The following is a 26,229-nucleotide window of genomic DNA, read 5'->3' as shown; positions in this document are numbered from 1 at the left end:
ACCACCCTCCTGGCCGCATGCCAAGATGTCTTCATAGAATCATAGAATATCAGGGTTGGAAGGGACCTCAGGAGGTCATCTAGTCCAACCCCCTGTTCAAAGCAGGACCAATCCCCAACTAAATCATCCCAGCCAGGGCTTTGTCAAGCCTGACCTTAAAAACTTCTAAGGAAGGAGAGTCCACCACCTCCCCTAGGTAACCCATTCCAGTGCTTCACCACCCTCTTAGTGAAAAAGTTTTCCCTAATATCCAATCTAAACCTCCCCCACTGCTACTTGAGACCATTACTCCTTGTTCTGTCATCTGCTACCACTGAGAACAGTCTAGATCCATCCTTTTTGGAACCCCCTTTCAGGTAGTTGAAAGTAGCTATCAAATCCCCCCTCATTCTTCTCTTCTAAATAATCCCAGACTAAATAATCCCAGTTCCCACAACCTCTCCTCATAAATCATGTGCCAGAGCCCCCTAATAATTTTTGTTGCCCTTCGCTGGACTCTCTCCAATTTGTCCACATCCTTTCTGTAGTGGGTGGCCCAAAACTGGACGCAATACTCCAGATGTGGCTTCACTAGTGCTGAATAGAGGGGAATAATCACTTCCTCGATCTTCTGGCAATGCACCTACTAATGCAGCCCAGTATGTCGTTAGCTTTCTTGGCAACAAGGGCACACTGCTGACTCATATCCAGCTTCTCATCCACTGTAATCCCCAGGTCCTTTTCTGCAGAACTGCCACTCAGCCAATTGGTCCCCAGACTATAGCAGTACATGGGATTCTTCCGCCCTCAGTGCAGGACTCTGCATTTGGCCTTGTTGAACCACATCAGATTTCTTTTAGCCCAATCCTTCAATTTTTCTAGGTCACCCTATCCCTACCCTCCAGCATATCTACCTCTCCCCGCATCTTAGTGTCGTCCACGAACTTGCTGAGGGTGCAATCCATCCTATCACCCAGATCATTAATGGAGATGTTGAACAAAACTAGCCCCAGGACAGACCCCTGGGGCACTCTGCTTGAGACTGGCTGCCAACTAGACATTGAGCCATTGATCACTACCCATTGAGCCCGATTATCTAGCCAGCTTTTTATCCACCTTATAGTCCATTCATCCAATCCATACTTTTTTAACTTACTGGCAAGAATACTGTGGGAGACCATTTGCTAGAGTCAAGATATATCATGTCCACTGCTTTCCCCATATCCACAGAGCCAGTTATCTCATCATAGAAGGCAATCAGGTTGGTCAGGCATGACTTGCCCTTTGTGAATCCATGTTGACTGTTCCTGATCACCTTCCTCTCCTCCAAGTGCTTCAAAATGGATTCCTTGAAGACCTGATCCATGATTTTTCCAGGGACTGAGGTGAGGCTGACCGGTCTGTAGCTCCCAAGATTCTCCTTCTTCCCTTTTTTAAAGATGGGCACTATATTTGCCTTTTTCCAGTTGTCCAGGATCTCCCCCGATCGCCATGAGTTTTCAAAGATAATGGCCAATGGCTCTGCAATCGTATCAGCCAACTCCCTCAGCACCCTCGGATGCATTAGATCCAGCCCCACTTGTGCACGTCCAGCTTTTCTAAATAGTCCTTAACGTGTTCTTTCACCACTGAGGGCTGCTCACATCCACCCCATACTGTGCTGCCCAGTGCAGTAGTCTGGGAGCTGACCTTGTCAGTGAAGACAAAGGCAAAAAAAGCAGTGAGCACTTCAGCTTTTTCCACATCATCTGTCACTAGGGTGCCTCCCCCATTCAGAAGGGTCCCACACTTTCCCTGACATTCTTGTTGCCAACATATCTGTAAAAAGAAAAGGACTACTTGTGGTACCTTAGAGACTAACCAATTTATTTGAGCATAAGCTTTCGTGAGCTACAGCTCACTTCATCGGATGCATCCTGTGGAAACTGCAGAAGACATTATATACACAGAGACCGTGAAACAATACCTCCTCCCACCCCACCCTCCTGCTGGTAATAGCTTATCTAAAGTGATCACTCTCCTTACAATGTGTATGATAATTAAGGTGGGCCATTTCCAGCACAAATCCAGGTTTTCTCACCCTCCCCCCCCCCACACACAAATTCACTCTCCTGCTGGTAATAGCCCATCCAAAGTGACCACTCTCTTTACAATGTGTATGATAATTAAGGTGGGCCATTTCCAGCACAAATCCAGGTTTTCTCACCCCCCCCCCCTTTTTTTTTTCATGGTCTCTGTGTATATAATGTCTTCTGCAGTTTCCACAGTATGCATCCGATGAAGTGAGCTGTAGCTCATGAAAGCTTATGCTCAAATAAATTGGTTAGTCTCTAAGGTGCCACAAGTACTCCTTTTCTTTTTGTGAATACAGACTAACACGGCTGTTACTCTGAAACCTAACATATCTGTAGAAACCCTTCTTGTTATCCTTCATATACCTTGCTAACTGTAACTTCAATTGTGCTTTGGCCTTTCTGATTACATGCCTACATGTTCGAGCAATATTTTTGTACTCCTCCCTTGCCATCAGTCCAAGTTTCTATTTTTTGTAAGCTTCTGTTTTGTGTTTAAGCTCACCGAAGATTTCTCTGTTAAGACAAGCTGGTCGCCTGCCATATTTGCTATTCTTTCTGCACTTCGGGATGGTTTGTTCCTGAGCTCTCAATAATGCTTCTTTAAAATACAACCAGCTCTCCTGGACTCCTTTCCCCCTCATATTAGTGTCCCAGGGGATCCTGCCCATCAGTTCCCTGAGGGAGTGAAAGTCTGCTTTTCTGAAGTCCAAGGTCCGTATTCTGTTGCTCTCCTTTCTTCCTTTGTTAGGATCCTGAACCCAACCATCTCATGGTCACTGCTGCCCAGATTGTCACCCACTTCTATTCCCTTTGGCAGCCATCCCAGACTGAGCTGAGCTACTCTTCTATATCCTGGTTCCCGCTGGAGAATGCCCTGCATGGGTGAGGGGGCATGGCCTCCTGGGTCTACAGAGTGTGGTTAACCCTGCTAAACCAGTGCAGGGTAGGTACACTCTGTGACAGAGTCCTACAGAATCTTTGTGAAGTAGGTAAGTTATAAACTGTGGCACAAAGAGGATAATACATGGGCTGGGAACTGAGGAAATCTGTGGCATAGGTAGGTATGGAAATCAAATCTCATGACTTGGAAAAATAAATTGGATTGGGAAACCAAAGAAAGTTCTGCAGGTATAACCTTACATTCAGAAGGGTAGTGTGTCTATGGAATATATTGTATGCACCATTGTCATAGCTGTGTCAGTACAAAGATATTAGAGAGACATTGTAGTTGAGGTAATATCTTCTATTGGATCAATTTCAGTTGGTGAGAGAGAAAAACTTTTGAACTACACAGAGCTCTTCTTCAGATCTGGGAAAGGTACTCAGAGTGTCATGGCTACATAGAAGATCAAACAGATAATTTAGCATAAGTAGTTAGCATGTGTTCCAAGGGACCATTCAAGGTGAAGTGGCCTATTAATATCCGTGCAGTCATAGGATAAAAGGAGAGGGATAGCGGCTTACAGATTATTGCAATAAACCATAAATCCAGTGTCTTTACTACGACCATGAATTTTAGTGTCAAGAAAAGTTATGGATTTAAGCTCCCAGGCTTGTCTCTTGAAAGTGTTTTGCAGGGTTCCTTTGAGGATGAGGACAGATAGGTAACCAGGTAGAGTATAGAGTAATCACTTTTTGAAAAGTGTTCACCCACAGGTGATAGGGTGTTTTTGTCTTTTATCATTTTCCTGTGTAAGTTCATTTGAGAGAGGAAGGACTTTCTGGTTTCACCCACATAATTTTTATTGGGGCACATAGTGCACTGGATGATGTACACTACATGTTGGGATAGGTATGTGTAGGACCCCAGGATCTTGAAGTGTGTGTTGTGGGGGGTATTGATTATTGTAGCCGTGGAGATATGTCGGCAGATTTTACATCTGTTGTTCTGGTAGGCTCTGGTGCCGCTTTCACAGAATATCAGGGTTGGAAGGGACCTCAGAAGGTCATCTAGTCCAACCCCCTGTTCAAAGCAGGACCAATCCCCAACTAAATCATCCCAGCCAGAGCTTTGTCAAACTTGACCTTAAAAACTTCTAAGGAAGGAGAGTCCACCACCTCCCCTAGGTAATCCATTCCAGTGCTTCACCACCCTCCTAGTGAAAAAGTTTTCCCTAATATCCAATCTAAACCTCCCCCACTGCAACTTGACTCCTCGTTCTGTCATCTGCAACCACAGAGAACAGTCTAGACCCATCCTCTTTGGAACCCCCTTTCAGGTAGTTGAAAGCAGCTGTCAAATCCCCCCTCATTCTTCTCTTCTGCAGACTAAACAATCCCAGTTCCCTCAGCCTCTCCTCATAAGTCATGTGTTCCAGTCCCCCAATCATTTTTGTTGCCCTTCACTGGACTCTCTCCAGTTTGTCCGCATCCTTTCTGTAGTGGGGTGGTGGGGGCAAAACTGGATGCAGTACTCCAGATGTGGCCTCACCAGTACCACACAGAGGGGAATAATCATTTCCCTCGATCTGCTGGCAATGTTTCTACTAATGCAGCCCAAAATGCCATTGGCCTTCTTGGCAACAAGGGCACACTGTTGACTCATATCCAGCTTCTTGTCCACTGTAACTCATAGGTCCTTTTCTGCAGAACTGCTGCCTACCCATTCGGTCCCTAGTCTGTAGTGGTGCATGGGATTTTTCCTTCCTAAGTGCAGGACTCTGCACTTGTCCTTGTTGAACCTCATCACGTTTCTTTTGGCCCAATCCTCTAATTTGTCTAGGGCCCTCTGAATCCTATCCCTACCCTCCAGCATATCTACCTCTCCTCCCAGGTTAGTGTCATCTGCAAACTTGCTGAGTGTGCAACCAACACCATCCTCCAGATCATTAATGAAGATATTGAACAAAACCGGCCCGAGGACCAACCCTTGGGGCACTCCACTGGATACCGACTGCCAACTAGACATGCCATTGATCACTACCCGTTGAGCCCGACAATCTAGCCATCTTTCTATCCATCTTTTAGTCCATTCATCCAGCCCATACTTCTTTAACTTGCTGTCAAGAATACTGTGGGAGACCATGTCAAGAGCTTTGCTAAAGTCAAGGAATAACACATCCACTGCTTTCCCCTCATCCACAGAGCCAGTTATCTCGTCATAGAAGGCAATTAGATTAGTCAGGCATGCCTTGCCCTTGGTGAATCCATGCTGACTGTTCCCGATCACTTTCCTCTCCTCTAAGTGCTTCAGAATTGATTCCTTGAGGTCCTGCTCCGTGATTTTTCCAGGGACTGAGGTGAGGCTGACTGGCCTGTAGTTCCCCGGATCCTCCTCCCCTTTTTTAAAGATGGGCACTACATTAGCCTTTTTCCAGTCGCCTGGACCTCCCCCGATTGCCATGAGTTTTCAAAGATAATGGCCAATGGCTCTGCAATCACATCCGCCAACTCCTTTAGCACTCTCGGATGCAGCGTATCTGGCCCCATGGACTTGTGCTCATCCAGCTTTTCTAAATCGTCCCGAACCACTTCTTTCTCCACATAGGGCCGGTCACCTCCTCCCCATGCTGTGCTTCGCAGTGCAGTAGTCTGGGAGCTGACCTTGTTTGTGAAGACAGAGGCAAAAAAAGCATTGAGTACATTTGCTTTTTCCACATCCTCTGTCACTAGGTTGCCTCCCTCATTCAGTAACGGGCCCACACTTTCCTTGGCCACCTTCTTGTTGCTAACATACCTGAAGAAACCCTTCTTGTTACTCTTAACATCTCTCGCTAACTGCAACTCCAAGTGTGATTTGGCCTTCCTGATTTCACTCCTGCATGCCCAAGCAATATTTTTATACTCTTCCCTGGTCATTTGTCCAATCTTCCACTTCTTGTAAGCTTCTTTTTTGTGTTTAAGATCAGCAAGGATGTCATTGTTAAACCAAGCTGGTCGCCTACCATATTTACTATTCTTTCTACATATCAGGATGGTTTGTCCCTGTAACCTCAATAGGGATTCTTTAAAATACAGCCAGCTCTCCTGGACTCCTTTCCCCCTCATGTTATTCTCCCAGGGGATCCTGCCCATCGGTTCCCTGAAGTTGTCAAAGTCTGCTTTTCTGAAGTCCAGGGTCCGTATTCTGCTGCTCTCCTTTCTTCCCTGTGTCAGGATCCTGAACTCAAACATCTCATGGTCACTGCCTCCCAGCTTCCCATCCACTTTTGCTTCCCCTACTAATTCTTCTCAGTTTGTGATCAGCAGGTCAAGAAGAGGTCTGACCCTAGTTGTTTCCTCCAGCACTTGCACCAGGAAATGGTCCCCTGCACTTTACAAAAACTTCCTGGATTGTCTGCAACGCTGTATTGCTCTCCCAGTAGGTGTCAGGGTGATTGAAGTTTCCCATGAGAACCAGGGCCTGCGATCCAGTAACTTCTGTGAGTTGCCAGAAGAAAGCCTCGTCCACCTCATCCCCCTGGTCCGGTGGTCTATAACAGACTCCCACCATGACATCACACTTGTTGCTCACACTTCTAAACTTAATCCATAGACTTTCAGGTTTTTCTGCCGTTTCATACCGGAGCTCTGAGCAGTCATACTGTTCTCTTAGATACAATGCAACTCACCCACCTTTTCTGGGCTCCCTGTCCTTCCTGAACAGTTTATATCCATCCATGACAGTACTCCAGTCATGTGAGTTATCCCACCAAGTCTCTGTTATTCCAATCACATCAGAATTCCTTGACTGTGCCAGGACTTCCAGTTCTCCCTGCTTGTTTCCCAGGCTTCTTGCATTTGTGTATAAGCACTTGAGATAACTCGCTGTTTGTCCTGCTTTCTTAGTATGAGGCAGGAGCCCTCCCCTCTCGTGCTCTCCTGCTTGTGCTTGCTCCCGGCATCCCACTTCCCCACTTACCTCAGAGCTTTGGTCTCCTTCCCACGGTGAACCTATTTTAAAGCCCTCCTCACTAGGTTAGCCAACCTGCTCTTCCCTCTCTTTGTTAGGTAGAGCCCGTCTCTGCCTAGCACTCCTCCTTCTTGGAACACCATCCGATGGTCAAAGAATCCAAAGCCTTCTCTCTGACACCACCTGCGTAGCCATTCGTTGACTTCTACGATTCAATGGTCTCTACCCCGGCCTTTTCCTTCCACGAGGAGGATGGAAGAGAACACCACTTGCACCTCAAACACCTTTATCCTTCTTCCCAGAGCCACGTAGTCTGTGGTGATCTGCTCAAGGTCATTCTTGGCAGTATCATTGGTGCCCACATGGAGAAGCAGGAAGGGGTAGTGATCCAAGGGCTTGATGAGTCTTGGCAGTCTCTCCATCACATCGTGAATCCTAGCTCCTGGCAAGCAGCAGACTTCTTGGTTTTCCCGGTCGGGGCAGCAGATAGATGACTCAGTCCCACTGAGGAGAGAGTCCCCGACCACCACCATCTGCCTCCTTCTTTTGGGAGCGGCGGACGTGGAACCCCCATCCCTAGGAAGGTGCATCTCATGCCTTCCAATCGGCGGAGTCTCCTTCTGTTCTCTTCCCTCAGATGTATCATCTAGTCCACTCTCTGCATTAGTACCTGTGGAGAGAACATGAAAACGGTTGGTTACCTGTATCTGTGTTGTTGGTACATGGACGCTCCCCTTTCTTCTTCTGGAGGTCACATGCTGCCAAATTTCTTCACCGTCCTCCTGTCCCCGCTGCGCAGCCTGCTCTGAATCTTCAGAACATTGTGTCCGTAGAATCATATCCTGACGTCTGTCCAGAAATCTTCCATTTCCCTTATGCAACGCAGGGTCGATACTTGTTTCTCCAGACTTTGAACCTTCTCTTCCAGTATGGTCACCAGCTCGCACTTTGTACAGACAAAGTCGCTTCTGTCCTGTGGAAGAAAGATAAACATGGCACATCCAGTGCAGGTCACAACAGCTGAACACTCCCCATCCATATTACCTTCCTTCTACGAGCTTCCTCAGGAGTTGTAGTGACTACTCAGAGAAGCTGGCAAGATGTAAGCCTCAGTGGGCTCTCCCCAGGGAGATCCCAGGCAAACTCCCTCTGTTAGCCTCTCTGCTATTCGCTGCTCAGCTGGTTCACAGTTGACTGGCTTTTTATAACAATCAGGCCCACTCAAGGCTCACCTGGAACAAAGCACTCCCAATTCACACTTTTCAAACAATCAATCAAGCACAGGGTCAAATTGTCAAACTGTCCCCACAACAGATACTCAGTTTTGAGTTGGTGCATCCTGGTCTGTGGGGAGCTTGTTTCTGATGATGAGCTTAGAGAGGTTGGAAGGTTGTTTGAAGGCCAGAAGAGGGAGGTCAGGGAAGATTTCTTTCAGAATGGAGTCCCCATTGAGTATTAATTGTATTTGTTTGATTATATCTGCATGGTGGAAGGCTCCCAGAGCTCAGGCTGCAGACTGAGCTTAGACATCTACACTGCAACTAAACAACCCTTTAGTTGAGGTGATTTAGCTTGAGCTGTGCAAGCCCGAGTCAGCTGTCAAAGGCTAGCCATGGGTATATAATTGGAGTGTAGACATACCCTCAGTTTCTGAAAAGTGTGCAAAATCCAACAATGTCTAAAATGTTTGGGAGTCCATTTTGGTGGCTCCTGCACTGTCCTCTATTTCAGGGATGTGTGAGATGGGGAAGCTGTGGGAGAAAACTGTGGAGAGAAGCCAGCCAGAGAGATTCCAGCTGGTAGGAGCAAAAGCAGCCAAAGCAGAGACCTTCAGAGAACTTTCTACAGTCTGGACATTCTCTGTTTGATTGGCTGTTTGCTCCAACCCTTCTGCTGCCTCTTCACCTCATCTTCACTTCACACCTGACCCTCTTGCCATCTTCTCCCCTCCCCTTCCCCCCTCAACCACTTCCCTTTCCTTTCTATTTAACTGATCTCCGCCTAAGTAAAATAACCCAAAATAATATAATAATAATGTCACTAACATAGCACTAATATTATCACATTATTCACTCTGCTTGTGTCTTATAGTCCTTCCTCCTCCTTGTGTCTGTCTTGTCTATTTAGAAGGTAAGCTCTTTGGGGTAGGGATCATCTACTACTCTGTGTCTGTGCAGTGCTTAGCACAATGGAGTCCCATTCTTAAATGACCCTTAGGCACAACCATAATAAACATGAGTATAATAATATTAATAAAGTAATAAAGCTATTGCTTCCAGCCTTGGGGATTTCACAGTATCTCAGTACAGCTCCAACTGCTTCTAGACTTCCAGAGATATCTAGAATCTCAAGAAGAGGTTCTGATGACTCCCCACTTGCTCTGTTTGTTCCTTTCTCTGCTGTTTAACTCTGAGTTTGAGTTTCATGTAATTTGATGTCAGTGGGTAACAGTTAAGATAGTAAAAGTCAATGGGACTTAGGTTCCTAAGTGCCTAAATTACTTTTGAAATTGAGGCTTAGGCACTTTTGAAAATGTTCCCCATAGGTAAAATGTTTGTGGGGTGTATTTTGGGGTTTTGTTTGTTTGATAGAATCCTGATTAATATCTTCAAAGTTGAATTTGTAGAGGGGGGGAATACTTTTTATCTGCATTTCACTCTATTTTTGGATTAAAGATGAAAAGCATTTGGCAGACAAAGAAAAATCTCTGAGTTGTCTATTAGTTTTGAAGTACCCATCTCTCAGCAGAAACAGAACTACTAACAGACAGTAAGTGGAGTGGAAAAAATCAATCAATGAAACAAAGAATAATAACCATTTGAGCAGGAACAGTATGTTCTAATTAAGCTCTTCTTTTCTATGAAACTCTGCAGGGGTTGATTTCAGGGAGGGGAACAGCAGGACGATAGGTACATAATATAAAATGTATTCTGAGCCATTATTCATGTGAATAGCATATACTGAGAAAATAAATATTGAAAGGAGTAAAAGAAAACATACTGGAAAGAATGCACAGCTTGCAGTGTGACTCCTGTTGCCTACTTGCAGTGGTAATAGTTTCAAGGTCAGACCCTAACCCTGCATGGGGAAGGGATATAGGAAAGTGTAACTTTTTCTTTTCCCCAGTTCAAATACCAAGGGGATAATATGAAATCTAATGAGATAGTTGCAAAGTGGGATTCAGGGGATGGGATTTCAAGAGCACTGGGTTGACTCTTTTTTGGTTGATGTTGATGGTAAAACTCCCAGTGCTGAGACCAGCACTGAGCACCATAAATCTAACCAGTATTGAAGGAAAGCAAGAAAGGATTCCTACTGAAAAACAAAATGAACACTATCTCTACCAAATGCCCATGCCACTATTTAAAAGTTTTCTAAGATACTTGTAATTCCAAACTTTTCCTTTTTTTAATTATTTATATAAATAGTACGGGTATTGTATTCCTGCAGAGGATTTCTCTTGACTTAAAAAATAAAATATTTGCACTGCTATTATCCCATGAAGATGTACTCTGCTATAGAAGGCACCTTTATATCTAAAGATGAAATTAGTATAAGGGGTATGAGCATATTGTGAAAACCAAATGTAAGTAGACCTTTTGTTAAAAAAAACACTTGTTTTTAAATGAGAAAGCTTTCCAGAATGATGACTTATGCAGAAGTTTAATGATAATCAAAGAAGAACTCTCCTAGACAAGTTTCAGAGTAGCAGCCATGTTAGTCTGTATTCGCAAAAAGAAAAGAAGTACTTGTGGCACTTTAGAGTCTAACCAAATTTATTTGAGCATAAGCTTTCGTGAGCTACAGCTCACTGCATGCATCCGATGAAGTGAGCTATAGCTCACAAAAGCTTATGCTCAAATAAATTTGTTAGTCTCCAAGACGCCACAAGTACTCCTTTTCTTTTCTCCTAGACAAATGAGGAATAAGCTCTTATGGTCCATTTTATTTCTTAACTTAAGGAGCTTTTTTTCCCCCTCTCCCCCAACTGATCTTATACTTAGAGAAAAACACTTGATTCAAACAAAATATATTGGCAGCTTTTATGCCAGGTTTTTATCCCAAGTCTCAACAGTTAATAGTAATGAGTTTGTTACTTTTTTCCAAAGAGCCTGGAGGGCTCTGTAGCAGAATTCAACTCCCCTTTGAACAGCTTGTTGTAACTCTAATGAGTATTTCTATGCTTGATGCTGTAATTACCTGCTTTCCACAGTGAGTGCTTTTTATGGATTGTAACTTTTCTGGATGGAAAAAAAGAATCACAAAACTTTCCATTTTAATTTGATTTTTTAAGAGAATTTCTTTAATAAAATAAAATGATTTCATCACAGCTGACTTTGATAATGCCTTCCATACAGGAGTCTGTGAATTAAATATAAAGCCCAGGTGCTTTCCAAAGAGTTGTCTTTGTGCTACTATTAAGTATGGACTGATTATTGTTCCATTGTCATAAATTTATCAGACAGTGAAAGCTACAATGCAGTTTTCAAATAACTACATGTCTGTTCTGCCATATTTATTACATTTAACTGTATTTAAACACAAACACATGCATATACTTCTGGTTGTATGTTTGAGTATCTCTCTGTAGTACGGTAGTGACCAATAAGGATCAGGACCCCACTGTGCTGGGCTCTTCAGTCTTTACAAAGCCATAGTTAAAGTCCAAGCCCTTAAGAAGTTGCTGTCAAAGGCCTGGGGGTCGTAATGACATCTGCATGGGTAGACTCTTGCTCCTGTGCAGAGGCCTTTAGTCTTTAGGGGGTTGCAGCATGGACTTAGGGTGTCACAAAGAGGCTGAGGCAGAGAGGAAGAATGAGGGTAATAGCCATAGGAATGTATGGCCACACATACTATCTTCCTGCCTATTTTTATATAGATGTAAATACACAAGATATCAATCATACTGATAATCTTTACTATAACCTCATTTACCTAGCCCTCTGTAGCTATATAACATCCCCAATCTCTCCCCCCCCCCCCCACACACACACACAGTCACAGTCACAGGGTGAAATCCTGGCCCCCCTTGAAATCAATGGGAATTTTACCACTGATGGCAGTGGAATCAGAATTTCACCCCCCCTCACTCTCCACCTGCCTGTCTATTAATAACATTTTAGTTAAATCCCAAGACCACGAGGAAGGAGACTTGTGTTTTGCTCCTTGCTCTTCCACAGATTCCATGTGTAACCATGGACAAGTCACTTTAATCTCATTGTGCCTCAATTTCCTCATTTAAAAAAAATGGCGTATCATTCCAGGGTGATGTGATACTACACTTATATTTGTAGGTATACTGAGATCTTCTGATGGGAAACACTATTCTGTAGAGATGCAACATACTATTATGCATTGAGTATTGTGGTATAACTATCTTTCTGTCTTACTGGTTTGTACCTGAGCCCATCTCCATAGCATGCAAGAGTTTGTGATGTAGAAAAGTGAGTTTAAATGATGAAGTGGAAAAGGAAGATCTATACTATTATATTGTATGGGGATTAATCCTGCTAAATCATTTGTGTAGAGAACTCTGAATTCAATAGGAGTCCTGTGTGTAGAATACAGGCTTAGACTAGAAATGCATATTGTCTTTTCTGTTTCAGCAACTATCTGTACGTGTACCTGTATCTATAATCTATATAGATGTTTACACACACATTACATATATATATATATATATATATATACTTTTCCTACCAAACTTCTGGTAAGTAGATTGGTATCTAGATATCCTGAGCATGTGAAAAAGCAGCATCTAAAGCTAGAGTGAAAATAATTCAAATGAAGATAGATTATCAAAATAATTTCTCACCAGAAAGTTTCTGTAAATAATTTCACTCTCTTATAGATGCTCTCTGACTGTCACTGACACTAATTATGCCCGTTTGAAACTGAAAAAAAAACATTACTTTAGACTATTGGCATGAAAGGAAATGAGTGGCAGAGGGCATAGAGAGGGACAGTTTTGCTTCAGCCTGAAAACTGAAACATTTTTGTGAGATAAGAATTTTTATCTATTTAAAAAAACAAAACAGCAAGCCACACTGTGGTTCTTATTCAGTTCTGACTGACATCAATGGTACTCCACTATCTTCCGTAGAGTAAACCTGGTTTACATTGGTGTAAGTTCAAAGAGATCCAAGTCTTTTGTTCTGATTTAAAGAATTTCACTGCATTTTTTGGCAACTTGCTTCCTCTCTTTCCTGCCTCCACCTACCCTCATCTCAGGATGTGTCTACATTGCAATGTAAGCCCAGGGTTAGTGAGACTTGAGTCAGCTGACCCAGGTTAGGGGACCCTAGGCTTGAGCATCTACACTGTATTTTAACTCTAAGACTTTTCTAACCTGTGTTCAAAATTAAGTGTGACGGAGTGCAGCTTACTACTGTGGCACCCCATGCTGGATGTCCTGGGGATCAGACCTGCTAGCCATTGCGCCCTCTTCTGGTGGTGTCTCACCACCATCACTTCTGCTCCAAGGACCCGTGTCACTCCCATGACAACGGCATCCTCTTCATGACACAGCCCTCTGGCTATGCCACGCTCTGTGCTCCTGCCTTCAAGGGGACCTTCAGTCCACTGTCCACCCACTTCCTCAGTGGCAAGTGGGGATGTGGGGGGACCCAGGCCCACCCACTACTCCAGGTCCCAGCCCCAGGACCCTGTAGATGGCTACTACTTGTGGCACCCCCTCAGACTCCTCTGTAGATCTCCCTGGGCCACTTCCCCAGCACCCTCTTTGTCCTTGCCTCAGGGCCTCAGCATGCAGATCCCTGCAGCCCACCAGGATCTGCCTTTAGCTCCCCAGGTCTCTGCCTGTAGTACTGCTCTGTCCCAGGTGCTTGCTGCCTTCAGCCTGCAAGGCAGCCAGTCCTCCTCCCTCCTCAAGCTCCAGGGCATGACTGAAGCTGCTCTGCTCCCCAGCCCTTCTTATACGGGCAAGCCCAGGGCAAACCCGATTGGCTGCTCCTTGCAGACCTTCTCTAGTTGGCTGCCTTCTGTGCAGCCTCCCCAGGGCTCTATTAACACTTTGTGGGGCAGACACCCCATCACACGAAGACTCTAGTGTCCACAGTGCAGTGCGCAAAGTAACCATATCCCAGAGTCTTTAACATCTCTCCCCCTGAAATGTGGCTTCTCTAGCCCTAATTCCATGGTGCACTGTGGGAAAACTTTATTGCCCACCCTGCATGTTACCAGGAAGTAGCTTGCTTTGCAAAAGGCTTGTTGGGATCACTGTCCATTGCAAACCCAGGAGGTTCTCTGATAGTGTGTTTGCAGACTGGTGATCAGAAAAGAGTGGGTTAATGCTGACCTGAACTGCTGCTGTTTGCAAAGGGAGGGGTTGGCTTCCATTTTCAACAGAGTGGATTACAGATTGTTCAGATAGAGAGGACTGAGGAATTGTTCCATGGAATTCTGGCTGACTCCTGGGACCTGAGTCTAGTGGGGCTATGCTTACACTGCAAAGCAATAGAGCTCAGACCTTAGGTCCTGGCTTAACTTGAGCTCAGACCCTCCAGTCCTGCAGGGTCCTGGAACCCTGGGTCTAAGCCCTGGGTTAGCTCAGTTGCAGTGTAGACACAAAGGACGTTAGGCTTGAGCCTGGACTCAAGAATGTGCTTACATTGCAGTGTAGACATACCCTTATACACCAGATGCTCTCCATTTTCTATTAATATGGAACAAGAAGCTGAGAAAAAAATTACGTGCCAAGTACAATATTTGGATGGTACACATAACACCCTTTAGACTGCTACATACCTTGAATCATATCCTGATTATTTTACTCATGAGTAGTTCCATTGCGGCCAATGGAACTACGCAGGTTAAGCCAGTGGGATTATTATTTGTATGAATCAGGAGGTATTTAGTATAATTAACTAATTGTCTATCACAGTCAAACCTATCACCGTCAAGCCAAACTCCTATAATAATAATAATTAATAATAACAAATAATTCAAATAGAAAAAAAAAAAGAGGGGGACAGTGCATTATCTATCTGTATATTTATACTATGCCAGTAACAAATAATAGTCAGTACCCTATCACTTTTCCTAACCATAGTAGTGAGAGAAAAAGGTTCTGTACATTCAGTGAAAACAAGTTTCCCAGAATGGTTAATATGTAATGGTGATATGTAAAATGTATATCAGACTAATGTCAAGACCAGCAAATGATGGCTTATGTGCTAGAGCAGAGACAAGACTAAAATAATAGAAATCAGTATTTTATCTATTTCTTGTTCTTTGTGTAAGAGAGTGATTTTTGGCATCTGTGTAGCTTGTGCTGTTTAGTGCAATAGAAATTAAAAGTGTGCCCAGTGAGCCTGCTTTACATTACCCTTTTAACTATTTTAGGTTAAGGACATTTTAGAATAATCATGGTAGGTTGTAAATAATAAAATTAATATAAAAATCATGCCCCATGCACAGAGAAACTGCAGACATTGTTTTGTAATTACTGAGTTGTTGTGCTCCTTGCTACATGCCAGATACATAGGGCATGTCTATACTTACCTCCGGAGCAATCGATCCAGCAGGGGTCGATTTATCGCATCTAGTGAAGAAGCGATAAATCGACCGCCGAGTGCTCTCCCATTGACTCTGGTACTCCACCGGAGCGAGAGGCACAGGTGGAGACGACAGGGGAGTGTCAGCAGTCGACTTACCGCAGTGAAGACACCACAGTAAGTAGATCTAAGTATGTTGACTTCAACTAGCCAGTTCTAGGAGGAACATAGGCAAAAATCTGTTTTTGCTGTTCTAAGCATTGTACTTTTTAAATATTTGTATTGTGTTGTGCTAGCCTGTGAGAGATCACAAGTCTCATCTCCAGGCCCACACTCCTCAAGCAGTGCTCAGACAGCAGCTGCAACCTGGCAGCTCATTGGAACATCTGGAGAAGTTGAGCTAGCAGAGTTCTAGCTCACCAAGGACTGTACCCATGAAGCTCCTGATTGGGGGAGATGTCTGGTCCCACCAATTGGTTTGGATGCGCTATTTAAATCAGAAGGAGGCACAGGAAGTCTCAACCACACACCGCCAGTACTGCCCAAGATAGAAACCCAGCAGGCACAGCAAAATTCACAGTATGGGAAGGCACAACTCAAGAAGCAGTGCACATTACTCTGAGTCATTATTAAATTTGGTTTTCAAATCCTCCCTGAGATGCAGTGCTCTATGCTGCACTCTTCTTATTGCCCTGGTATCTGGCTGCTCAAAATTAGCAGACAGCCTATCTGCCTCCATGCCCCACACCTATGGAAACTTCTGACCCTTTGCTTCACAGATATTATGGAGCACACAGCAAGTAGCTTTCACTGAGCTCTAACCTAGTAAGCAAACTGCCAGCAACCCTTTAAATAGGCACATTCAATCACGATTCGGTACCTGCTCAGCCTCTTGAGGAACCATTCCTTGCTGCTGTCCAGGTGTCTGGTGTACGGCTTCATGGGAGTGATGGGTAGGCTGGGTCTCCTAGGATCACTACTGGCAGTTAAACATCACCAATACTTGTTTTGCATTCTGAAAAGAAAGTCTCCACTTGCAGCTTTCTGAACAGACTTGTGTTCTTAAAGATGCAAGTGTCATGTACCTTCTCTGACCATCCCACATGGATGACAGTAAAATGCCCCAGTGATCCACCAGCCCCGTAACACCATTGAAAAGTATCCATTTCTATTTATGTACCCTTAGGTAAGGTGGTCTGATGCCAAGATAGGAATATGTGTGCCATCTATTGGGAACCTCATTTAGGAAAAACCACGTCCTACTCATTGCCAAGAGTCGCTAACCTTCTTTGTAAAAGGTGATCTATGGTCCTGCATACTTGGATCTCAAAAGCCCCCATAGTGGATTTACCAACTACAACTTGATTCCTCACTGACCAGTAGCAGTCTTAATTTGCAAGCTTCCACACAGCGATCCCCATTTGCTTCTCCACTGTCAGAGTGTTGCTGTGCTGCAGGGCTTGGGAGAGCTCTGCATACAGTTCTTGGAAAGTGGCCTTGTGCATACGAAAGTTCTACAATCCCATAACTGCATAATGATGCAATCCCACCAGTCAGTGCTTGCTGCTTAGGACTAGAAACAGCACTCCACCATATTCATCTGCTGTATTACTGCCAGAAGCAACTGGGAATGGTTTCTTTCTATGGCTTTCAGCAGGGCTTCTTGAAGGATATTGCCATGTTCCGTGCAGTGGCTCCTTTTCTGGCTCTGGAAATACTGCAGGAAAAGGCGTGTGGTGTTTATTATGTTCACCATAATAGTGCAGAGCTGAGTGTGATCCATGCTTCTCAGAAGATGGTGTACGCATGGCTACGCCAGCCTTTTGAAAAAACGCATGGAATATTATGGGTTGTAGTTGAGCTCAGGGGAAAGGGTGGGGAAACAGCATCATAGGATGCTGACACCATGTTCCCAGTTCCCCCGGTGAAAATGTTTTGGCCCCATGAGGCATTGGAAGCCCTTCTCAAATCCCCTTGCGGCGAGTTGCAATGTAGGATAGCTACAGTGCACTTCTCTCAGCATTGATGCAAGCACTGATGGTGAGGACATGCTCCAGAGACACAAGGAGTGTGCTGTGGACAGGCACTACTGACTTAATTACTGTGGCAGCTGGATGTCTGTAGTGTAGACATGCCCTGACTCGGCTTGACCCTTGGCTTGACTCTGGCTTCAATCCTGGGCTTGACCTCTGGCTCATCCCTTGACTCTAACTCCACCTTTGAACCTTGGATTGACGCCTGACTCTGTCAACAGCTTAGACACACAGCTCCAGTTCCTGGCACCCAACTCTGACCATAATGCCTGACTTCCCATGCCCCAGTCTTTACATAGCCTGTATACAGACGCACAGGAATACAAGGTCCTTATCTCAAGCAACTTGCATTTCTAAATTTGTTTTCATTTTTAGAACAAATAGCTAAAATTTTGAAATTTCTTGCAAAAATGAAATCTAAGAAAACTTTCTGTTCAGAACCATCAACATTTTTGTTGATAATGTAAAATAGGTTTTCTTTTGATTATGTAAAAGAACTGTAATATCATATTAAATTAACTAATGTAAAATAAATACATTAATAAATACATGGAACAGTGAACTGAGGCCACTGGGTGGCCGTGCCTGTGGATGGTCAATGTAAACAAACTGTCTTGCAGGCCGCCAGCAAATTACCCTGACGAGCAGCATGCGGCCCATGGGCCGCAAGTTGCCCACCACTGCCATAGATTCATAAAAGGTAACTTAACTGTTTATACCTTCCTGACTATTAAGCAAAGACTATGTTTCTCTTTGCTGTTAGTAGAAGAAGATGAAAGATAAAACAGTTGGATATTTGTTTAGAATTGAATCCATCCTATGTTCAATAAAGGGCTTCTAAACTTTCAGATATTTAAAATATAGCTTTATGCATGTACAAATTTTCCACAGACAGCGCTTTATTTGCCTACTGCTCAATCCTATTAGATTAGAAAAGCTAAATGGATCTATTCTAAATCACTGCTCTTCTCATGGTAAGAAGCTGGTTTTGTTTTACTTCAAGCCAAGCATTGGTATTTCTCCTGCTTTCTGGGTACTGGCTGTACTCCGTCTGGTTGCTATGCGTGATAAAGTAGCAGGACTTGGTGTCCTCCAAACTCTGGAGAATTTGTATCTTTTCCACAGCTTTCATATTTACAATACTCTGTAGTATCATCAAATTAAATTTGAAAGATTATTGTGCTGAATCATAGGTGGAATCAGTGTATCTACAAAGTTCGAAGTTCATATATTCACTGATTTTTAAGACCAGAAGAACCAATAGATCATCCCGTTTGATCTCCTGTATAACACAGGCTATAGAATTTCACCTAGTTACCTGTATATTGAGCCAAATAACTAGTGCAATTTCTGTTCCTTCTCTGCCCATTTAGATCAAGTTGAGTGCCTGAAGCTTGATTCTTAAATGCTTATTTATACCTAATAAGTGGTCTTATTTTCCACAAGTGCTGAGCACTCAGCAGCTCCTATTAACTTCAGTGGGACTTATCGAGTGCTCAGCACTTTTAGAAAATCAGGTTACTTATTTAGGTAAATACAGAGACATTTAAGAGCTTAACTTTCTAGCAGAGGCCTGGCCTGACATGGGTAATTAACACATGGGTAGAAAATACGGTTAGGGAGGTAAACAAATTCTTTGTCTAAAACCAGGAAAATTGTGCTAAATAAAGTAAATAAATAGATCAGCAGGCTAAAAAGAAAGAATATCTAAGCCAGCTAAAATAAGAAGGAGAACATCCAGGGAACTATTTACTATGAACTAGATAACAAGGGACAAAATGAGAGAAAATTTCTGTGCAACTTTGGAGCTACCCTGCATCTACCCATCTGTGCTTGAGTCCAATCAATGTAATGTAGTGTTGCTATATGAGAAATAAAGATAACTGAGTGATAAAGTCTGGAGTCAAACTGAGTTCTTGGGGACCAGAGTGGAAAGAGGTCTCAGAAGGCATCCCAACGTACTTTAGGTACCTTTTTTCTGTAAAATATATAATTTAAGTAGAGACACCTCTCTTTCATTGGAAAATTCTAAAAAGTCAATGTTAACAAGTCTATTGATATGGAGAGAACCATCTTGGCCCTTTATTCAATTGATATGGTATGCCTGCTTACAGCAGTACCATGGACAGCAGAGTGACTGGTAAAGTGAAAAAAGTATCATCAAATTGATGTATTCCATTGTGTATCATAAATAATAATTGTTGCAGCAGAGTACAAAAAATGAAAGTTTCAATATTAGAGATAACATTATTTCATAAAACACAGGTATGATTTATAGTACAATGGATTTGGATGGGTAAGCTTATTCCATTTATTTTTAGCTGCAGACATGTGAAGCAACTGCAACAAGAAAGGAGCAATTATATTCTGTTAACTGAAAGTTTCAATGTGAGAGAGTAGAAACTAAGCAAAGTTTACTAACTTTAATTTCCTTTCACTTTCAGCCTTATTAAGATGCAAAGAAACAGTCTATGATCATCTCAAAGAACTGTTTGACAGCTGGTGACCAGACATGAGAATGAACTTATTTAATTAGCAGTCTCCCCTATATATTGCTCTGTTAATAATCAAGCTGACTCTGTTGACTTAAAATACAGCAGTGGAGTTATTCTTTCACTGGAAAACTAGTAGAGTTAATGTGGTGTAACTGAGATCAGAATTTGCACTGCTTTCTGTGTGAATTCTTTTTATTGATTGAATGAAGACTCAAATCAGGACTGGCATACCTAGGGTGATCAGTTTTTCACATTTAACAATAGGGACACCCTTCCTGGGTGATAGATAAAGGGAGAAGGATGTTGGACAGGGTCAAGAATTAGTTACAGCTGGCAAGAAATGTTAGAAACAACAAAAACGGTGTGTTGAAATATGTCTGGCGACAAGGAAAGATCAAGGATAGTGTGGGTCCACTGCTCAATGGGGAAGGTGATCTGGTAATGGAAGATAGAAAGGCACAGCTGCTCAATGCCTACTTTGCTTCAGTCTTCTCACAAAATAAAACATGTGACTGGATGACTAGTGAAGTTACCATAGACAATAAAGGTGAAGGGATGCAGATTGGGATAAGTAAAGAAGATGTCACAGAACTTCCAGTCCAGTGTGAATGAATTCAAATCAGTGGGGCTGGATGCTATTCACCCGAGGGTACTGAAGGAATTAGCAGAAGAAATCTTAGAGCCACTGGCAATAATATTTACAAACTCATGGTGGCAGGAGAGGAAGACTGGAGAAGGGCTAACATAGTGCCTGTCTTTAAAAAGGGGAGAAAGGAGGAGCCGGGGAAATATAGACCCATCAGCCTGACTTTGATACCTGGGAAGCCAATAGGTCAATGTGTCAAACATTCAATTTGTGACTAGCTAGGGGATGAAGGTAGAATCGCTAGAACCAGCATGGATTTACCAAGAACAAATCATGCCAAACCAGCTTGATTTCCTTCTTTGACAGGGTAACTGATTTGCTGAATAGGGGGAATGCAATGGACATAATATACTGGACTTCAGCAAGGCTTTTGGCACAATCCCACATGACATTCTGATAAGTAAGCTGGAGAAATGCAAGCTTGATAGAACTACCATTAAGTGGATACAGAATTGGTTAAGCAACCACAAAGAGTAACTGTTAATAAAATTATGTCAGATTGGAGGGAGGTCTCAAGTGGGGTTCTACAGGGACCTGTTCTGGGTCCAGTGTTGTTTAACATTTTTATTAATGACCTGGATGTAGGTATAGAGAGCATCCTGCTCAAGTTTGCAGATGACATAAAAGTTGGGGTTGCTAATACTTGGGAGGATTGAGCTAAAATTCAGAGGGATCTTAATAAATTGGAGAACTGGGTTATAGGCAACAAAATGAAATTCAACAAAGACAAATGTAACATGCTACACTTAGGGAAGAAAAATCAAATGCCAAAATACAGAATGAGGAAAAACTGGCTTGGCAGGAGTATTGCTGAGAAGGATCTGGGGATTGTGGTGGATCACAGCCTCAGCATCAGTCAGCAATGTGATACCAATGCAAACAGAACAAATGCAATTTTAGGTGTCATTAACAGAGGCATAGCATGCAAGTCACTGGGGTTGACAGTACTGCTCTACTCAGTGCTAGTTAGGCCTCAGCTGGAGTACTGTGTCCAGTTTGGGTCACCAATGTATAGAAAGGATATAGAGACACTTAAAAGAATTTAGATGTGCACAACAAAGATGATCAAAGGGATGGAATGTAAGCCATATAAGCAAAGACTGCAGGAACTGGGTATGTTTAGTTTGCAAAAGAGGAGATTAAGTCAGATATTTGAAAGGCTGACCCTCCCCCCCCCAAAAAAAAAAGATGGAGACAAGTTGCTCTCTTTTGCCACAGGCCACAGAGGGCAGGACAAGAGGCAATGGGTTCAAACTACAGCATAGCAGATTTAGATTAAATCTCAGGAAAAACTTCCTAACTGTAAGAACAGTAGGACAATGAAACAGACTGCCTCAGGAGGTTCTGGAACCTTTTTCACTGTAGGTTTTCAAAGGAGGCTTGAAAGCCATCTGTCTTGGATGCTTTAAATAAACAAATCCTGTAGCTTGGCAGGGGTGTAGACTAAATGACCCGTGCAGTCCCTTCTAAACCTGTGATTCTATGAGTCTAAGGGTATGTCTTCACTACCCACCAAATCGGCAGGCAGTGATTGATCCAGCAGGGATCGATTTATCGTGTCTAGTTTAGACGCGATAAATCGACCCCTGAGTGCTCTCCCCTTGACTCCTGAACTCCAGCACCATGAGAGGTGCAGGCAGAGTTGACGGGAGCGGCAGCAGTCGACTCACCGTAGTGGAGACACCATGGTAAGTCGATCTAAGTATGTCGACTTCAGCTACGTTATTCAAGTAGCTGAAGTTGCATAACTTAGATCAGTTTCTCCCCCACCCCCCAAGTGAAGACCAGGGCTAAGAATGTATACACTGGGCTGGTTTTTTGGTCTTCCCTTACCACACCTTTTCCCTCATTCTCTCCTACTTCCTGCCCCCCTTTATTCTCTCCCCTATACTTCAGTCTAGTCCTCCTTCCCTACTCATTCTTACATGCATTCTTCTACATTTATTTATTCCTTCTATCTCTCTATTGTATTCCTTCCCTCTACTTTGTCTCTCCACTTATTCCCTTTTCCTCCTTGCCCACCACATGTCTTGCGAGAATCAGGTTCTTACTCTGGTACAGGATGTGAGCTGAAGCATAGGTTGCAGCCCAGTAATCTGTATAAGGTGGTGATGGGAATGAATTGCCTGCAAGCTCATTACCAGTGGTACTAACCGGAGACTGACTGTAATTATCATAGAATCATAGAATATCAGGGTTGGAAGTGACCTCAAGAGGTCATGTAGTCCAACCCCTGGCTCAAAGCAGGACCAATCCCCAACTAAATCATCCCAACCAGGGCTTTGTCAACCCTGACCTTAAAAATTTCTAAGGAAGGAGATTCCACCACCTCCCTAGGTAACCCATTACAGTGCTTCACCACCCTCCTAGTGAAAAAGATTTTCCCTAATATCCAATCTAAACCTCCCCCACTGCAACTTGAGACCATTACTCCTCATTCTGTCATCTGCTACCACTGAGAACAGTCCAGATCCATCCTCTTTGGAACCCCCTTTCAGGTAGTTGAAAGCAGCTATCAAATCCCACTTCATTCTTCTCTTCCGCAGACTAAACAATCCCAGTTCCCTCAGCCTCTCCTCATAAGTCATGTGTTCCAGTCCCTTAATCATTTTTGTTGCCCTCCGCTGGACGCTTTCCAATTTTTTCACATCCTTCTTGTAGTGTGGGGCTCAAAACTGGACACAGTACTTGTGTGTGAGAACTCATTTAAAGGCTGGTGTTCTGTGGATGCTTTGTGAGGGATAGTGACAGGTCCTTGAGTCTTATATATGCTCATCCATCCTGCAGTCAGTCTCATCAGCTGAGCTGGCTTCCTACAAAATGAAATTGTCCCAACACAATGGAGAAATGTAATGCCACCAACACTTGGTTGGATTTCCTTCAGTGAGTTCCCAAATAAAACTTTCTATTTCTCTGCTGGAAGCCAAGTGGGTGCAAGATAAACCAAGGAAATTGCAATATAGCAAAAACAAGTATAATACTTTTGCAATAAGCTCTATAAATAAATTTCACACAGAGATAAATTTTATTATTTGAGAATTTGTTTGAGACACTGGGGGATACTTTCTCACGAAAATTCCCTTTACGTTACCTTGTATTGCAGCAAACCTTGTTAAGAACATAAGAACGGCCATACTGGGTCAGACCAAAGGTCCATCCAGCCCAGTATCCTGTCTACCAACAGTGGCCAATGCCAGGTGCCTTAGAGAGAGTGAACCTAACAGGTAATGATATAGTGAAGTGGTTCTCAAAGCCCGTCCACCGCTTGTTCAGGCGCGCCAGGCCGGTTTGTTTACCTGCCGTATCCGCAGGTTTGGCCTATCGCCACTCCCACTGGCTGCGGTTCACCGCTCCAGGCCAATGGCGGCTGTGGGAAGCGGTGTGGGCCAAGGGATGTGCTAGCCGCCCTTCCCGCAGCCCCCATTGGCCTGGAGCGGTGAACCGTGGCCAGTGGGAGCCGCGATCGGCCGAACCTGCGGACACGGCAGGTAAACAAACCGGCCCGGCACACCAGGGGCTTTCCCTGAACAAGCAGCGGACCAGCTTTGGGAACCACTGATCTAGTGATCTCTCTCCTGCCATCCATCTCCACCCTCTGACAAACAGAGGCTAGAGACACCATTCCTTACCCATCCTTGCTAATAGCCATTAATGGACTTAACCTCCATGAATTTACCCAGTTCTCTTTTAAACCCTCTTATAGTCCTAGCCTTCACAACCTCCTCATGCAAGGAGTTCCACTGGTTGACTGTGCGCTTAGTGAAGAAGAACTTCCTTTTATTTGTTTTAAACCTGTTACCCATTAATTTCATTTGGTGGCCCCTAGTTCTTATATTATGGGAACAAGTAAATAACTTTTCCTTATTCAATTTTTCCCCACTACTCATGATTTTATATACCACTATCATATCCCCCCTTAGTCTCCTCCAAGCTGAAAAGTCCTAGCCTCTTTAATCTCTCCTCATATGGGACCCATTCCAAACCCCTAATCATTTTAGCTGCCCTTTTCTGAACCTTTTCTGATGCCAGTATATTTTTTTGGCATGAGGGGACCAAATCTGTATGCAGTATTCAAGATGTGGGCGTACCATGGTTTTATATAAGGGCAATAAGATATTCTCTGTCTTATTCTCTATCCCTTTTTTAATGATTCCTAACATCCCGTTTGCTTTTTTGACTGCCACTGCACACTGCATGGACGTCTTCAGAGAACTATCCATGATGACTCGAAGATCTTTCTTCTGATTAGTTGTAGCTAAATTAGCCCACATCATATTGTATGTATAGTTGAGGTTATTTTTTTTCCAATGTGCATTACTTTACATTTATCCACATGAAATTTCATTTGCCATTTTGTTGCCCAATCACTTAGTTTTGTGAGAACTTTTTGAAGTTCTTCACAGTCTGCTTTGATCTTAACTATCTTGAGCAGTTTAGTATCATCTGCAAACTTTGCCACTTCACTATTTATCCCTTTCTCCACATCATTTATGAATAAGTTGAATAGTATTGGTCCTAGGACTGACCCTTGGGGAACACCACTAGTTACCTCTCTCCATTCTGAAAATTTACCATTTATTCCTACCCTTTGTTCCCTATCTTTTAACCAGTTCTCAATCCATGAAAGGATCGTCCTTCTTATCCCATGACAATTTATGTAAGAGCCTTTGGTCAGGGACCTTGTCAAAGGCTTTCTGGAAATCTAAGTGCACTATGTCCACTGGATCCCCTTGTCCACATGTTTGTTGACCCCCTCAAAGAACTCTAATAGATTAGTAAAACATGATCTCCCTTTACAGAAATCATATTGACTTTTGTGCAACAATTTATGTTCTTCTATGTGTCTGACAATTTTATTCTTTACTATTGTTTCAACTAATTTGCCCGGTACTGATGTTAGACTTACCGGTCTGTATTGCCTGGATCACCTCTAGAGCCCTTCTTAAATATTGGCGTTCATTAGCTATCTTCCAGTCATTGGGTACAGTAGCTGATTTAAAGGACAGGTTACAAACCATAGTTAAAGGTTCTGCAATTTCACACTTGAGTTCTTTCAGAACTCTTGGGTGAATGCCATCTGGTCCTGGTGACTTGTTACTGTTAAGTTTCTCAATTAATTCCAAAACCTCCTCTAGTGACACTTCAATCTGTGACAATTCCTCAGATTTGTCACCTACAAAAGACGGCTCAGGTTTGGGAATTTCCCCAACATCCTCATCCTTGTTGTGAATATCACTCATTTGGTGACACCTGGAAGTGATTTTATGTGAAAATGCACTGGATTAATATTCTTTCTAATGTAGGATACCATAATTTTTTCACAGGTAAAAGTGTCCAATGAATGGCTCATTGAATCCTAGGAACTGCCCTTCTGCATCATACCACTTGTCCATCTAACCAATATCCTGTCTGAGACAGTGGTCAGCACCAGCTGATTCAGCAGAAAGTGAGTTTAAAACACAACCAGCAATGATGTGCTCACAGTGATGTGCTAATCCTATTAATTAAAAGGTTGTTTTATGCCCTGAAGATTGAGGATTGATATCCATTCCAAACCCCTTTGGTTTTTTTTCTAATTATTACTAGTCTAACTCTCAGATCAAAACTTCATACAATATCTTTTTCCCTTCTCCCTGTTACAAATGGCTATGATG

The sequence above is a fragment of the Eretmochelys imbricata genome, chromosome 3, assembly GCF_965152235.1.
Source record: "Eretmochelys imbricata isolate rEreImb1 chromosome 3, rEreImb1.hap1, whole genome shotgun sequence".
In the NCBI taxonomy this organism is placed as follows: Eukaryota; Metazoa; Chordata; order Testudines; family Cheloniidae; genus Eretmochelys; species Eretmochelys imbricata.
The sequence above is the reverse complement of the archived record's forward strand: the minus strand, read 5'-3'. Positions refer to the sequence as shown.